The sequence below is a fragment of the Choloepus didactylus genome, chromosome 4, assembly GCF_015220235.1.
Source record: "Choloepus didactylus isolate mChoDid1 chromosome 4, mChoDid1.pri, whole genome shotgun sequence".
NCBI classification, from domain to species: Eukaryota; Metazoa; Chordata; class Mammalia; order Pilosa; family Megalonychidae; genus Choloepus; species Choloepus didactylus.
Genome location: NC_051310.1, coordinates 196,128,547 through 196,140,548, shown reverse-complemented (window position 1 = coordinate 196,140,548; position 12,002 = coordinate 196,128,547). Strand labels below are relative to the sequence as shown.

At 46.2% G+C, this 12,002-nt stretch overlaps 1 protein-coding gene across 1 annotated transcript in view; it reads left to right on the top strand.

The window, feature by feature from the left end:
* LOC119533101 overlaps positions 1–12,002 on the top strand; it is a 128,842-nt gene that overhangs the window by 71,749 nt on the left and 45,091 nt on the right. The gene's annotated exons all lie outside the window — the stretch shown is intronic.

Here is a 12,002-nt window from a genome sequence, read left to right as displayed (position 1 = left end):
TCCTTCCACAGAGACCACCTAGAGTGTTCTTTTGGTTTACTTGTCACAAGAATAGGTACTGTGTACATCATATTTGTAAAGTTTAACAGCACATAGTAAGGGCCATATATTTGAATTATGTTGAGCTCACTGACAAAGGTATTTGTCTGTCCTTGATGAAGGGGCCTTTGTATTGACATTTTAATCCCATCTCATTTTTATCAATGTTATTGCAGTTGAGAATGGGTCCTATTTTTCTTAAATTCCTTCCTAACCACTGGCACAGCTAATTTGTTAATGAAACATTTACTGTGTTCCAGTATCATGGGTAGGAAACTAGAGCCTAGGTTTGTCTGAATAAAACTACATTACCTGTTAGACATTATAGTCTTGTGTACTTTTAAAATTTAAGTGGGGAAGGAGACTTTATAGAGTATTTGTTGCCTGATCATATATGGCTTTGCTCTCAGAGCCAGGGCTGAACCCCATAGGGCACCTGCTCCCTAAAGGAGTGGTTCCCTGAACACAGCTGCTGTTAGAGATGGGGGGAGACTTCCTATCTTCTGGGACCAAATTCCCTCAGGGCATTGTGGCTCTTGGTGAAGCAGTCAGGCATTGCAAGTTCCTTCAGCAACAGCATCCAGCCTCACATAGGGCACCAGGCACAGCCAGAGATGTTGAGCAGCTTGCGGTCTGTGAAAGTAGATGGAAATTCTGCAGTAGTGATCATGGTTCCACCCTTGTGATGTAAAATGCCCAGGTTGTCCAAATCCAGTCTACAGTTCCCTTGAAGAAAAATGCTGAATGAAGATTCCCAGAGCTCATCATTCCTCTAGGGACTTTCTACCTGCTATTTCCTCTACACCCATGTGACTTGACTCCAATAAAATTCAGTTGAATTTGAAAAAAAAAAAAAAAGAGACCATATTTTAATTTTTCAGGCTGTTCGAGTGAATACCATTAATTTGGTCAAGTTAAACAATGGGAATTTGCTCACATTTGAGGATAGGAAAAAGTCCAAATCAAGACAAAATCAAGGCAGTGCTTTCTTCCAATATGCTTGTGGTTGTGAATGAATGCTGGTGATTCTTTGTCCTTAACACCTCTGTTTTATGGCAATTCACATGGTGACTTCTTCTGACCTCTCTATTTTCTTCTGGATTACATTGACTTTCAGCTTCTTGTTTCCATGGCTTTCTCTCTGTCTGAATTTCATTCTCTTATAAAGGGCTTCATTAATAAGAATTAAGACCCATCTAGGATGAGGTGGTCTACAACTTAACTGAAATAACTTTATCAAAAGTTCCTATTTACAAGGGGTTCCCACCAAGAAGAATGGATTAAATTGCAGAACACATTTATCTGGGGTGCATATAGCTTCAATATCACCAAACTGCACAATCTGGACCCACAAAAGACATGCTCTTTATATATGAAAAATACATTCATTCCATCACAGCATCCCAAAATCCTTAAATAATTTTAGAAACAGTGCTTAATACAAAGTCCTATGAAAATTGCTTGTAGGTGATATTCATCTGAGGAGTAAGCCAAGATGGTGGAATAGGAATCCCTAGGATTTGGTTTGTCCTCCAGGGAAGCTATTTGACAGCCAGAAACTGCCTAAAACATCTGTTTCTGTTCTCCAGCTACCAGAAGAACCCCATAAAACACAAGAGAAGAGTGGAAGGGAGAGACTGGTAAACAGTGGTGAAGATTTGTGAGTATGTCTCTCCATGAAGCAGAGGCTGGTGAACATCCCCCACTGGTGAGGTAGGCCACCCTATGTGAGACATTAGATTTGAAACAACTAATCTGTGATGTTCAAACAAATCTCTTAAATCAATTCAAGACTGTGAAAGAAAGTATGGCAAAAGAGATAAAGGATATTAAGAAGACACTAGGTGGGCATAAAGAATAATTTGAAAGCACACACAAAAACAGATTATGTGAATTAAAGGCACAATGGAAGAGATTAAAATACACTAGAGGCAGGCAACAGAATATTTGAACAGACAGAACAAAGGAAGAGTGAACTAGAAGACAGAATATCTGAAATCTTACAGAAAAAGAACAGATAGAGAAAAGAATGGAAAAAGTTGAGCAGGTCTCAGGGAAGAGAATGCCAGCATGAAGCTCACAAATATATATGTCTTGGGTGTCCCAGAAGGAGAAGAGTAGAGAAACAGTCCAGGGAGTATATTCGAGGAAATAATGACCAAAAATTTTCCAACTCTTATGAAAGCCATAAATGTACATATTCTAGAAGCACAATGTACTCCAATCAGAATAAATCCTGAAATGTTGACTGTGAGGCATACTAATCAGAATATCAAATGCCAAATACAAAGAGAGAGATCTGAAAGCTGCAAGAGAAATGCAATTCATCACATAAAGGGAAACCAAATAAGACTAAGTGCTGATTTCTCATCAGAAGGCATAGAGATGAGAATGGCTTATTACAATATATTTAAGATACTAAAAAGAAAAATTTACAGCCCAAAATTTTCTATCCAGCAAGGCTGTCCTTCAAAAATTACTTAGAGCTTAAAAATCCATAGATAATTGGAAGCTGGGAGAGTTGGTTAACAAGATATCTGCCCTACAAAAAATACCAAAGGGAGTATTGACAATTGGAAAAAGTATAGAGAGGCTTGGAGGAAAGCATAGAAAAGAAGAATATCAGTAATGGTAACTGAAAGGATAAAAAGAGAAAAACAGAAATGACAATTTAATGTCAAAGGGTTAAGTGGTAGAATTAAGTACTTCACTTACAGTAATAACAATGAATGTTATTGGATTGAACTCCCCAATCAAAATTCACAAATTGGCATAATTCATTTTTTAAAAAATGATCCATCTATAGGCTGTTTAATAAGACTCATTTTGTATCATTTTAGACCCAAAGACACAAATAGGTGGAAAATTAAAGGATGAAAATAATATTCCATGAAAGCAGTAACCAAAAAATAGGAGAGAATAAAAGCTTGGATAGCTCTAATAATATAAGACAAAATATACACTAAATTAAAAAATATTAGACAAAGAAAGATATTATATATTAATAAAGGGACAAAAAAAGCAAGAAGAAATAACAATCATGATATCTACACAACAAATGAAGGTGCCCCAAAATGTGTGATGCAAACACTGGCAAAACAGAAATGAGTAATAGTAGATGTCTCTACAACAATAGTGGGAAACTTCACACACTAGTCTGTTCAATAGATAGAACATTTAAACAGAGGATCAATAATGAAACAAAGAATCTAAATAATATTATATATGAATGAGACCTATCAAAAATATATAGAACAGATTCTGGAAGATGGCGGCATAGAAAGAAGTGGAAGACTTAGTCTCCCCCAGAACAATTCATAAATGAACAAAAAAACAGTAAATAACCTGGAATAACAGTTGGGAGACAAACATGACTGTACACTCAACATCCACTGACATGAATTGGGAGGAATGCCTGAGATCACACCATAAAATCTGTAAGTAAAACTGTGGACCCTTGCTGAGAGCCAAGGACCTAGAGCCGAGAGCCTCTCCCTCACGGAAATCACACCTTGCACTTTCTCAGCCCAGCTCCAAGTGAGGTTTTAATATTAACTGCTCAATACAGACAGCAAATCCTCAACAAGCAGACAGAGGTTTTTGGTGACAACTGACCAGGGAGATTTGTAGGATAGGGAGCCCAGAGGATTGGGTGCTATATCTGGCTGATGGGCAAACCTGGGAGTCTTTCTAACTCTTGCTCTCTCTCTGTGGAGAAAACCTCAGCTGTTCTCAGCCCACAAGGAATTGCAGTAAAGACAGCCTCACATATTCTGCATTCTGAAATGAGCTGAGAGCCCTGCGGTGGGGCCCGGCAGCCCAGGGCTTCTCTTGGGGGACGGCACACACTGATGACATACCACAGCATTTTCTCTCGGCTGAGGGAGGATCGCGGCTGGGAGGGTGGATCCACTCTGAGAGCCCAGGGGTGCTGCGCTGAGTCCGGTGGTTTGTGGGACACTGAGAGAGAACTGCCCTTCCTCCCTGGCCACATGTGCACGTGCCCCACATCCAGGGTGGATGGCTCCAGCGGCACACCCAGGCTGAGTTCTCCAACTGAACACATGGGAATCATTTCCCCATACTCTGTGGGAAAAAAGTTCAGAACTGACTTGAGGAATATAGGTGACTCACAGATGCCATCTGCTGGTTAGTTAGAGGAAGTGTATGTCACCAAACTGTGTCTCTGAAAAATTAGAACAATATCCTTTTTTTTTTTTTTGATGCAACTTGAAAGAACCCTATCAAGCACAACAAATGCCAAGAGGCCAAAAACAACAGAAAATCTTAATGCATATGAAAAAACAGATGATATGGAGAATCCAGCTCGAAACACACAAATCAAGGTTTTGGAGGAAATGTTATACCTCACAAAATTAATTAAAGAACTACAATCAAATAATGAAAACATGGCAAAGGATTTAAAAGACATCAAGAGGACCATGGCCCAGGATATAAGCACCATAAAGAAGACCCTAGAAGAGCATAAAGAAGACATAGCAAGAGTAAATAAAAAAATAGAAGATCTTATTGAAATAAAAGAAACTGTTGGCCAAATTAAAAAGACTCCAGATATTCACAATAAAAGATTAGAGGAAGCTGAACAAAATCTCAGTGTCCTAGAAATCCACAGATCAGAAAATGAAAGAAAAAAAGAAAGAATGGAGAAAAAATTGAAAAAATTGCAATGGATTTCAGGGATATGATAGATAAAGTAAAACATCCAAACTTAAGACTTATTGGTGTCCCAGAAGGGGAGAGAAGGGTAAAGGTCTAGAAAGAGTATTCAAAGAAATTGTTGGGGAAAACTTCCCCAACCTTCTACACAATATAAACACACAAAGCATAAATGCCCAGCAAACTCCAAATAGAATGAATCCAAATAAACCCACTCTGAGACATATTCTGATCAGACTCTCTGTCCGGCGCTGCCCCGCTCGGTCCCCGGTTCCCGGCCGGCGAGGGGAAACAGGGAAGGAGAGAGAGAGATGCAGACTGCGCGAACTAACCTGGTCATGAATCACGACTCGAACCACACGGCAGTTGTGAAAGCAAGCCCTTTACTACAGCTAGATGAACATTCTGTGTTACTGGTTCCCACACGGGGCACGGCGCCTCGTGGGAGAGCAGCCTCGATGTGGCCGTCAGGCACGGCTCCTTGTGGGCTGTCTCACCCTACCCCGTCCGGGTAAGACCTTTTATACACAATTAACAACCAATAAGCTTCTAGGCTAGTATCGCGTATACAGGATTTCGATTGGTAGGAGCGGGTGGCGGATACATGCGTCACTATGCGGAAACAGGATGCAGGCGCCATCTTGGCTCACTCGATGGGCGGGGGTAACTCTAGAGCAGGCTGCAGCGCATACGCTAGGCCCGATTCGGGAGGCGGCTTTCCACATCTCCCCCTTTCTTATTTATTTTTGACCCAGTGTCTCCAGTGATGAGCGTGCTCCCGTGAACCCAAATGGTTCACAACCTCTTTGGTGCTTTGGGGAGTCTGGACTAGGCCTCAGCCATCCAGCGGCGGAGCCTCTAGCACCAACCAGAATGCTCACGTCATATGGAGACCGGAGAGTCCGTAAGCTGGAAGCAACGTGACTCTCCCTGCAGTGCTTTGCCTGGCAACTGGGGAACAACGACGGGGGCAGGAACAGCAGTAACCAGAGTCGGGGGTGTCACTAGGTGTCTCTGTGCAATGGCTAGGGTCCAGTCTGGCCACAACTAGGACTCTGCCCTAGAGACCCACCTGAGACAAAATTATGACTACTGGTGTCGCCTTTTACACCCGAGAAACAGCCATGCGATTCGCTACAAATTTTGCTCCAAAGCGCCCCACCTGAGGCGACCAGGAAGGGGTATGGTTAATAAATCGGTCACTATCGGGGGTAACAGAGGTGGGAGTCATAGCCATCATAGTGGTAACACGCAATTGCTGCTGCGCTTGAAACAGGCGTTCTAGCAAACATTTAACAACGACTAATCCCACCAATAATCCCACTGCAATGAGGATCCAATTAGTTAAATTGGGCCAAGAGAACCAGGAAGAAACACTGTGCAATAGTTTCTGTAGAACCTCGCCTAACCCGGAGAGATCGACTTTAACGGGTTTTAACTTGATCCCCCCAATTGTGTCTAAACTAGATTCCACCTGTTGGGAGAGATTAACAAATTCAGGAAAATATGACCTTTTCAGCCAATCAGAGACTCTGGAAATGCTTCCGGTCACGTTGGCCCTGACAGGAGTGACACAGAGTTTAACCGTAAGCCACCGGGTGTCACATGTTTGCTGAAGCACTCTCCAGAGTCCATCTATTTCCAGTCCAAGTTCATCTATCTCCGCTTGGAGTTTCTGAATGGCCTGGAAATTTAAGTTCAGCATCTGATTGTGGCGGCGTAGCACGTCTCGGGTAAGGTTGACCAAGCCATTTACCGTTTCCATCGTTATGGCGAGCTGCCGATCTGTCCATGCTTGTAGCACAGCCTGCCCGATCGTTGGGACAAACAAAGAGGAAGCTACACTGGCAGCATTCGATAGCCATTCTTTTATGCCTCTTGGACGCCTAGACTTAGAGAAGGGGATATTGTTAAGTGAAACAACTTGAGAAACAGGGCCAACCCAGTCGGTTGCCTTGACGGGGAGCCAGACATAACTTGGGCGATACACTAGGATAGCGGGGCGGCGAGGCATCCGGGTCTTTGGAACGGTTGCAGACTGTAGGAGCAAGCCCTGGAAGGAAAAGGCACCTTTGAGTCTCCTTTTTACTCAAGATCCCTTCACAAGACTGGCGGCTCTTCCCTGTAACGTTAAGAAATTCAAGCAAGACTCCCTTACTTAACTCGCCATTACCAGTTTCACAAGTAGCATTCGCCGCAACTGTGGTGTTGACAACCTTGACAGAGAGGTTAGCAAAAGAGAGGATCAGTGTGTCATTGGTGAGGGGGAAGGACTCGTTGAAGCTTGTGGAGGAAATATAGTTCCACTAAAAAGAAAAAGGCAGATTAGAAGGATTGCTATAGGAGAGCAAAGAACAGAGTTACCGATCCTCTTTTTGGGCAACCGCGGGGTGGTCAGTCCTACTATTATCGTCTTGTCGGTCGTCGCCATCATCAGCAGGGTCGGAGGCTTGGTCTAATGGTTTAGGTTGTATATTCGTTGGCGTTTCTGACAGCTGTTCCTTGGCTTCTTCAGGTGATGTCACGGTTCTCACCAGTCTTTCCGGAACCCACACTGGTTGACGTCCTGGTTCCTGGGGAAAAACACAAACAGAGCCTCTGGCCCAGCTGAGCACCGGGTCAGGGCCTTTCCACTGCCCCGACAGGACATCCTTCCAACGGACTAGACCTCTATGTGGAGGACTCGGGGTGGTGTGTTGCAGGGCAGGTGTCATTCCTTGTGAATTTTCATTTAAAAAATTATATGTGAGCAAGGCTACAGACAGTCGAGCTTTTGGGGACAGGCCGTGGCCTATACCCTCTTTCTGTTTTTTAAGCAAGTCTTTGAGAGATCTGTGCGCTCTTTCAATGATTCCTTGCCCCTGAGGGTTATAGGGGATGCCATGTTTTAATTGGACATCCATGTTGTCACAAAATTTTTGGAAGGATTTACTAGTGTAGGCAGGCCCGTTATCCGTCTTTAACGTCTTTGGCTTACCCCAAGCTGCCCATGCAGCAAGGCAGTGTGCAATGACGTGGGAGACTCTTTCTCCTGGTTCAGCAGAGGCAAATAAAACTTGGGAGCATGTGTCCACCGACACATGTAAGTACTTGATCTTACCATACTCTGAATGATGAGTGACATCCATCTGCCAAGTATCCCCTGGGGTGAGACCCCTAGGGTTGACCCCAACCGAGGGGACTGCTCTCTGCTCTGCACAATTGTTGCAGGCTCGGACAATATCTCGAGCAGCTGCACGTGGTATGCTGAACCGCTTAGCTAGGGTACCTGCATTGATGTGAAACTTGGCATGGAATTCTCGGGCTTGTTGATACGGTACCAGCGTCGGAAAGATGTGCAGCTGTCGAGTGGCTACATCTGCGCTATGGTTCCTCTGGGCCATAGGGCCAGGCAAACCTGTGTGGGCTCTAATATGGGTTATGTAAAAAGGGTGTTGCCTGGTCCATATAACCTCCTGTAGTTTGGCAAAGAACGTCCTTACTGTAGAGGAATGTTTAACAATGCCCACCGTTTCTAAAATTTGTACAGAGTTCACAACATAAGCAGAATCCGAGACGACATTTAAGGGCTCGGAAAGGCTTTCCAGGACTGCAATGATAACCTGCAGTTCTACCCATTGAGGCTTTTGTGGTGGGAAGAGCACTGTTTTAGGAGTGTCCCCCTCCACACAATACGCCCCTGTTCCAGAGCTGGAGCCGTCCGTGTATACGGTGGGGGCGCCTGCTAGTGGCCTAGGAGAGGTTACTTTGGGAAAAATCACTGGGTGCTGGGTGACAAACTGCAAGAGAGGAGCCTTAGGGAACTGATTGTTAATGGGACCAAGAAATGTACACCGGAGAATGGCCCATTGATCTATGCATCCGGTGAGTATCTCAAGCTGCTGGGAAGAATAAGGCACCCTGAGATTTTTGGGCTGCTGACCGAAATGCTGCACAGCCCTTTTAATGCATTCTAGGGCCAAGTCTGCAACCGCTGTAGGATAGTGCTCTAGGACTTTTTTGGGGGAAACTCCAGGGTGGACCCAGAGCAGCGGCCCCCGCTGCCACAGTACCGCAGTGGGCTGTAATTCTGTCGGCAGCACGCAGGCTTCAAAAGGCTCATCAGGGTCTATTCTCTTCAATGCAGCGCCACTGAGCGCCTGTTCCACCTGGCATAGTGCTCGCCTTGCCTCTGGAGTGAAGCTTCGAGGTGAGTTTATATTAGAATCCCCCTTCAACAGGTCGAACAAAGGTGTTAGTTTGACATTGGGTATTTTTAGGTATGGACGGATCCAATTGATATCCCCCATGAGTTTTTGTAGATCATTGAGAGTGTGTATATTGTCTAGCCTGAGAGACACCTTTTGGGGGGAAACATGAGTGGGTGCAACTTTCGCCCCCAGGAAAGTGGTAATGTCAGTCATTTGGATTTTTTCAGGGGCAATCTCTAGGTTAGCTTCTCTAAGACTAAGGACTAAATGTGACAAAACTGTTTTAAGAAGATCTGTGTCTCTATGGGCTAAGAGAATGTCATCCATATAATGGATGATTTTCACTTGAGGGAACTGCTGCCGAGTGCTAGCTAGCTTCGCAGCGACATACAGCTGGCACATGGTAGGACTATTAGCCATGCCTTGGGGCAGGACTGTCCATTCAAAGCGTTGACAGGGCTCCTCTTGATTACTAGAGGGCACAGTAAAGGCAAACTTAGGGGTGTCTTCAGGGTGGAGCGGAATAGAAAAGAAGCAATCTTTCAGATCTATGATGAAAATCGACCAGTGCTCCGGTAATGCCGAGAGGAGGGGCAGTCCCATCTGAACGGGCCCTAAAGGCTCCATGCAATCGTTAATAGCTCTTAGATCATGTAGCAGTCTCCATTTACCAGATTTCTTTTTTATTACGAATATAGGGGTGTTCCACGGTGACGTGGAAGGGGCGATATGGCCCTTTTCTAGTTGTTCTGATACTAGGGCGTGCAACGCTGCAAGTTTTTCCTGTGTCAAGGGCCACTGAGGCACCCACACCGGAGCCTCGGTTTTCCATTTTAGTTTTATAGGTGTGGGTGGGAATCTCTCCTCAGTGGCCCCTATGAAAAACCCAAGCCTCGTCTGTCAGACTTGGGGGCAGCTTGTATAGGCTCCGCACGTCCGTGCAGTGAAGCTCCTAAACCCTTGCCGGGGGTATACCCCATTTCTTTTAGCAGTCGCTTAGAGGTTGGGGAGTAGCCGCTAATTAAAGTAACGTCCATTTGGGTCAGAATGTCTCTTCCCCACAAAGACACAGGCAGGGCTAATACATAAGGCTGGAAACTGCCTTGGTGTCCTTCTTCATCGGCCCAATGAAGGGCAGCTGCACTGAGCATGGGCGCTGAAATTTGGCCTATTCCTCTAATGGGCTCTTCCGCCCTGCTCGTTGGCCAGGTGGGGGGCCATTCTTGTTGTCTTATGATAGACCGATCGGCCCCTGTATCGAGCAGGCCCAAGAAAGATCTGCCTTGCACCTTAATGGTTAGCATAGGTCGAGACTCCAGGGACATATGGAGTCCCTCAAAAATCGCTCCACTGGATCCGAACCCTTTTTCCCCTCTCTGTCTGATTCTGCTTGGAAAGACTGCATGTAAGCTGGGTAAGAGCAGGAGCTGCGCCAGCTTATCACCTTCTGCAATGACTAAGGTGCCCCGCTGAGATTGAACCATAACTTGGGCACGGCCTGTGAAATCTGAATCTACAAGTCCTGGTATAACTGTTAATCCTTTCAGGGCCGTGGATGCTCTTCCCAATATGAGCCCTACAGTACCAGCCGGTAAGGGCCCCTTGAAGGAGGTCCCTACTAACTGGACACCCATGGAGGGGGTTAGTACGAGTCTGGAGGTGGCACAGAGGTCCAGTCCTGCTGAGCCGGGGGACGCACGAATTTGATCGGATCCTGTGTTGTCGAATGGCATGCAAGGGGGTCTGTCGAAAGGGCGGACCCCCTCTTCCCGTTTTTTGGAATCTGCTCGGGGCGGCCAGAGAGGCGTCTACCCTGCGCATCGAAAACCGATTTACAGTCTTCTGCGCGGTGGGGGCCTTTGTGGCAACGGCCACACGGCCTGGTTGCTACACCTGGTTCGCCAAACCGTTGAGTGGCAGGGGGTTGACGTCTATTGGGACAATCTCTCTTAAAGTGCCCTGATTGGCCACAGCCATAGCACCCGTTAGACTTTGCCCCTAAGGTTCTCGGGCTTTTTGTAGCCACCTGTAGGGAGCTGGCTAGCATGGCAGCTAGACCTGCATTAGTTAAAGGGCTGCCAGCATCTCTACAGAGCCTGACCCACTCTGTCAAATTTTTTGCTCTGTTTTGTGCCAGGATAACTTTGCACTCCTTGTTGCACTGCTCAAAAATCATTTGCTTAACCACAGTCTCTGCTACTCCTGGATCTGAGAAGATTCTCTCAGCTGCGGTTTGCATCCTGGCTACAAAATCCGCAAATGGTTCTGTGGGGCCTTGGTGTATATTGCTGAGTGAGGCCTGAGCCTCTCCCTCACCTGTTAGCTTTTTCCAGGCACCCACAAAACAGCGGAAGATCTGGGCATAGACCTCTTGTGGGAAACCCGTTTGGTTCTGGGCATGGGCGCCTCTCCCCAACAGCATGTCAGCATTCCACCCGCCACGTCTCCCCGCCGCATTCCTTGCGGCCTGCTCTTCAGCTAACTCCTCAAACCATGCTTTCCAATCTATGAATCGGCCTGACGGCAAGCAAGCACGGGCTAGCTGAAAAATATCTGCGGGTGTATGATTTAGAGCAGAGAGGTTCTCGATCATGTTCAAGGTATAAGGGGCATTGGGGCCATACTGATGGACGGCCTGCCTCAATTCCCTCAATAGTTTGTAATCATATGATTCGTGCCGATTGCCACCTTGGGGATTGATAATAACCGGGTACATTTCTGAGACTGGCTGCGGCTCAAGTGGCTGGTAGCCACCCAGCATGCCAAAAGGTCTAAATGTTGTGAAAGGGTTCCATCTCCAGAAATGTCTCCCACCACTACCTAATGGCAAAGGGTCCTGAGGGCCTGTGTACTCGGGCGGGGGGTACGGCAAAGGTTGCCCCTCCCCTGACCGACCCATCGGGGTTTCCGGGTCTGGCAGCAAAGGATAATTACATTTACTGGGCATGGCCACTAGAGGGAGCTCTCGGCAAGGTCCTTTGGTGGGACCGCCCAAGGCGTCAGTTGGGAGCTGGGGTGTCCCTGGGGGTGCAGCGGTAGACATTGGCGGGGCGGAAGGCCGCACGGGTGTGGCGGGAGGCTCCTCCCACTCAATTA